Here is a 5,974-nt window from a genome sequence, read left to right on the forward strand (position 1 = left end):
TATCAATTGCCTGTGGATTCTTCCGAATTGGAATTCTGTTTGCTACTGTGATATTCTATGAAAATAAATTGGTAGAATGTCATATTTCTTTGAGATGTGTTTACTCAGCTTGTCTGCTTTATGTCTTGGTAGATTCATGCAATTGTTGTTGGAGGTTAGGGAAAGGACATGACTCTGTTCCATCCTACCAGCTAAGAGCTCTCCCTTCCATTGGTGCTGCTTCCTCATAATCCTAATAGGAGAGGTCCACAGACCAGAGAAGCCTTTTCTCCACCCTACCCTTATGGCTGAAGGGTGAATGGGAGGAACATTCAATTGTGGAAATGATGGAGAATAGGTAGCTGAGATGAAAAGGAGATAAAGACAGGCTCATTGAGATAGCAGTAAGAGGTCCACTCTGTCAAACAGCACAAAACCCATAGCAAGTACGGAATTCTAGTCAATGAATTTGACAGCCAAACTGGATACCTTAATGGTTTTTATAATAGAGAACTCTGAACACCCAAAAACAAAGACCAGTGCCCGTTAACTACACTTCAGACCATCAGCCTTTGATGGAAACTACCACATCCACTTCTCATCCACACCTCCATCATTAGGATTTTGGAACAAATGCTAGATACACCATGTGGTTTGTAAATATTTTTATCATGTATCTGCATAAGGGCTTTTAAGATGACCACACTGTCGCTGTTACATCTAAAAAGAACAGAACCTGTTTCTTAAAATCCAACCAGATTACAGTAGCGACACATTTAAAATAAAATGTGTGCTTCAAAAGACTGCCTGTCACTTTTGCTGACACTAATCAGAGCTGTAATCTTGAGTTTAATTTCTAGTCACAAATGATAGGGGAGAAAGAACTGAGTGACTGATTAGGTGCATTGTGGTGGCTTGTTGTCAACTTGACTACATTTGGAGCTAACTAAAACCCAGGAGGTTGGGTACACCTATGAGACATTTTTTTCTTAATTAAACCTTTAGAAATGGGAAGTCCTACTTTTAATCTGGGTCTTCTGAGCTGGGAAGATACAGTTTTATCTGGGCCATACCTTCTGCTGGCAGCCTATATAATGAACATGGAAGAAGGAAGCTTGCTGTCTTTGGCTGCTTGCTCTTACCCTCACTAGTAAGTTCAATCCTTCACTGGCATTAGAACCTAAATTCTTTGGGATAGCAGTGTATACGGAAGACCAGCTGAGAAATCCAGTCTCAGGGACCAGGCAACTACTGGATTCCTCTGTTGGTGAACAGCCATTGTTGAGCTAACTGGACCACAGCCTGTAAGCCATTCTAATAAATCCCCTTTCTAGATAGATGATAGATAGATGACAGATAGATTCATGTTATCCATTCTGTTCCTCTAGAGAACACTTACTAGTACATGCATGATGTAAAACTGTCAGAAAAGTGAGTCAAAAATATTACAAAAATTAAAAGCAAAGTTAGACACAAAAGACTATTTTAGTCATAGAAAAAAAATCGCATTCCAATTTTTATAAAGCTGGTAAAAGAAAAAAATATCAACTTAGTTACCTGCTTCATTTTTTTTCTTATAGCTTTTGACTGTTAGTTTTAATTATCACCTTGACACAATCTAGAATCCTGGGGTAGGGAAATCTCAGTGGGAAATTTCCTAGATAAGGTTAGCTCCTGGGATTGTCTTGATCACATTAGTTGATATGGGAAAACCCAGACCACTACAGGTGGCAACATTCCTTAGGGTTAGGCCCTGGGCTGAATAAAATGGGGAGAGTGAGCTCACACTGGCAATCATGCATGCATGTGTTCCTCATTCTTGGCTGTGGATGTGATGTGACCAGATGCTTTAAATTTCCGCTACCTTGACTTCTAACAGTTCTGGACTATTACCTGGAATTGTGAGACAAACCCTTCTTTCCCTAAATTGCTGTTGTCAGGGTATTTTTATTACCATAGCAGCAAAGGAAACTAAGAAACATCTATGCCATTAGTTAGAGTGAATATATATTATTTTGAGTATAGTCTTATTAGATGACTATATTCCTTTGTATTTCTCGGTTTGTGATTTACACATTTGATGTGTGACAGCCTCACCCAATGCCCACTCTCCCATACTACAGCTTTCTCCCTTGTTTGTTCTCTATCACTCAAGTCCCCCACTCCCCACCCCCATTCCATACACCATAGGAGACTTTCACAAGAAATCCAATTGCTTGAAAAAGGTGAGCCATATGGTAACCGTATAAGCCTTTAGATTATTAAAGCTTGCCTTTTGACAGGACCTTAAATAAAGCTTCAGATACCAGATAACTGGCATATAGGAATATTTTGGTGATGCGAGTGATAGAGACATTGATCACTAAGTAAATGCTCTAAATATTTCAGCTACTTATTCATATAAAGGAAAGGAGCTAAGGTAAACAAGTTAAGGCCAACATGGAACTGAAATAGAGGAAAGGATGTGGATCAGATATGTCCTCTGTTTCCTCTGAGATTGAAATAGTTCATCCTGCAGGGAAGCCCCTTAAGCAGGAAAGTAAACAACTTAAAATTGATTTCTGAAGGTCCCTGAAACTGAGTACAAATACTAGCCCCCTCTGTGCCAGAGTAAGCAATAAAAGTTGAGAGAAGCTAAGATGCAGTGAAGACTCTCAGACCACCAGCTGCCTGCAAGCAGCAGAAACCAGCTGATCTGATTTACCTGGAAGACATTTCAACCAACCGAGACACCTGGAAAAAATACTCTCCCACCTGTTGAGCTGCCTGCAGTCTGTGCAGTGTGCTCCAGGTTCCCAGCTTTTGGGAGATGTCACCCATGTTGGAGTTGGCTTTGATTATGCAGCTGTCTTTGAGTCATTTCTGCTCCTGCAAATAACCTCTCACCCATAGTCCTGTAAGTAACCCCAATAAAACTCATTGGTTCACCAAGTTGGACTTTGGTGGAATCTCTTCTTTGGTTTCTTGTGGGCTTCCTATCAGGTGAGTAGATGTGTGTTTTATCTCCCTAGGAAAAGTTTTTTTTCACAACATTACAAGAAGGAAGGGGATGCAGAAGAGAAAGTAGACTGAGGAGACAGGGAAGCTTAGCAAGTGGAGCCAGTACGTGTAACAACAGCAAGGTTGGTAGATAAGGTCAACAGTCACTGAAGGGAACAGCAGGACTGAGCACATCTGGGCACCTGCCAGGAAGTACCACTGACAAGTCCCAGGACATCTGTGAATGAGCTATTTTGGTGATGGGTAGAGGGATGGCCCAATAAATCCAAACTGGCTGGAAAGGAAAATGTTGAGGCAGGGACCAATGCCAGAGGGTTTGGCAGCTTGTGAGTCTCAGAAGCACCGTAGCAGAGGAGCAACCCCAGCTACCTGTGCTTGCAATGGTTTGGCAAGGTGCAGTGATTGGAGCTGACATCCAAGACATGACATGGGAGTGAGAGTCTAACTTATAAAACACAATTATCTTCCCACCAGAGTTACATTTTACTGCAATTGCAACTCACTGACTTAAACCATTTGATGCTCTTAATTAGGTAGATTCTATGATGTAATGACTTCCATAAAAGACTTACCCAGAATTTGGCCAGTGAGTTACTTCTCCACAGCTGTAATTGATAAGATCACGCTTATGATTTATAACTTCTATCATCTATTAAGAGTAAGAATCTAGTTTATGAAGTCATTTCTAGAAATGGATTATCTAGTAAATAAGTTTTATAATCCTATAGTGTCTAGATTAATTGTATCCTAATTTATAAGGTATTTCTGGGCATACTGTAACTGGTAGCAGAGGAAAGAATTCAGTAAAGCATCAATTAGAAGTGAAACTATTCTCTTTAGAATGTGGGAATCATAGAAGGAAATGGGGAGGCATTGATTCTGAATAGATTTAAGGCACTTTAGCTACACGACAAAGTGAACCATAGAGAATATTAAGTTTACAAAGAGTCTTAATTTCCTTTTAGAGTATTACAGCAAGTTATATTTCTTTAATATATATATATATATATATATATATATATATATATATATATATATACACATATATGTATTATATCCTGTCCTGGGACGAGCTGTAGACCAGGCTGGCCTCAAACTCAGAGAGATCCGCCTTCCTCTGCCTCCCAAGTGCTGAGATTAAAGGCATTCACCACCAATCTTAATGTATATAATTTGAGCACAAGGAGCAACTCTGTTCCTTCAGGCTCCTCTGGAAATTACCCAGAAGCTATACTTGCTACTTGGGTTCCATGAGCTCCTATAGACAATAATAGGATGTGTGTGTGTGTGTGTGTGTGTGTGTGTGTGTGTGTGTGTGTGTGTGTGTGTGTGTGTGCACATAAGATGAAAAAATCATCACATATTAAAGTTTTAACCATTTCAACATGTATATTATGACAAATATAATTTATAAAAACACAACCTGATCATGTATCTCATATTATCTCAAATATATTCCTACCATTCAGACAAAATAAACTTCAATTACAGTTTTTTTTCTCTACCCTGGATCCTATTCTGTAGTAAGTAAAGAATGTTAAGCCCCAGAAGACAGCCAATGTTTGCAATGCATACAACTCACAAGTAACTTGTATCCAAAGTACATGAAAAAAAATGTTCCAAACCCAACAAAGAAAGCAGAAAAAGTAGTTAAAGACATCCTGTCCACCAAGCAAAATGGTGAAACATTTGAAAAAAGGATGTCCACAAGACATATGAATATGAAAACAGGTTTTACCCCATTAGTCATCTTGGATTTATAACGTATTGTCATAATGAAATATCTCTTATTTTTTTTAACATAGCTAAGATATTGAAGGTTGACAATAGTTTAGAATATACCATACACTGTTTTTGTTCAAGAAATATGAACACAGGCATACTTATGTGTAGGGGAAGCTGTAGCCACGCCTACTTAGGGGCTGGCTACAGGTGTTCCTGACCATGCTTGCGAGGGCGTGGCCAGGGTGACAGTGTGACTGCGTTTTCTCTTTCGTTTTCACTTTTGGGCTTGCGTATAGACCGCTGCCACACCGGCTGGCTAGGTTGCTCTGGAGGTAAGGCTTTTCCCTATTAAATACCTATAAGGGTATTTAATATATATAAGTTTCCAGTTGGCTCCGTATTGGTAATTTCCCACTATACTTATGAATGTAGCAGTCTTCTTTTTGCCCAGGTACCCAACAAAACGTGCAAACATGTTTACCAAGGCATTCACAAAAATGTGCATGGTTGCATTATTTATGTAATTCAAAATTCTAAATAACTTAGGGTTCATGAAAAGTAAATGGATGTTTAACATAAAAATCCATAGAACTGATATGAATTAATATGAATCAAAGTGAAGCCTATGAAAATAAAGTTGAATTAAAGTCTCATACAAAAACTGGGTTAATTCCATTTAGAAATTTGAAAAAGCATAAAGTATGTGGAAATTGAGACTATTTTTATCACTTCTGACTCAAAACCACACAAACACCCCCATATGGAATAAAGTAATAAAGGAATGTAGTAATGAAAATCAAGACAGTAGTTAACTGCAGGATCAACCATCCAGTAATTAACTGGAAGGTTGAGCTGGGTCAAAGGAAGGGTAAGTGCTCACCCATCCCCAGCCTCACAGATTCCCAGAGACAATCAGATGCATCAGGGAGTCTAATCAAGCAGAAACTCATTTATTACCACACAATAAGTATCTTTTAAGGGAAAAAAAACCACAGAGTGGGAAAACAGCCAGCCAATGGTTTTAAAAATCAGCCTATCAGGCACCTAGGTGCCCGAGGCTTTACCTAGTGAACACAAGCTGTTCATGCAGTGACCTCATCCAGTTCAATCTAGGCAACCAATCATCTTTTTTTGTAAACAACTCAGGACTCCCCATCTGACTTGCCCTCAGCGCCATCTTCGACAGGCTGGTGTGCCGTACAATTAACTTGGGAGAAGGAGATAAGTTATTGCTGTTTCTAATGTTAGTGCACAAAATAATGAATTTCAT

The sequence above is a fragment of the Cricetulus griseus genome, chromosome 2 (assembly GCF_003668045.3).
Source record: "Cricetulus griseus strain 17A/GY chromosome 2, alternate assembly CriGri-PICRH-1.0, whole genome shotgun sequence".
Classification (NCBI taxonomy): Eukaryota; Metazoa; Chordata; class Mammalia; order Rodentia; family Cricetidae; genus Cricetulus; species Cricetulus griseus.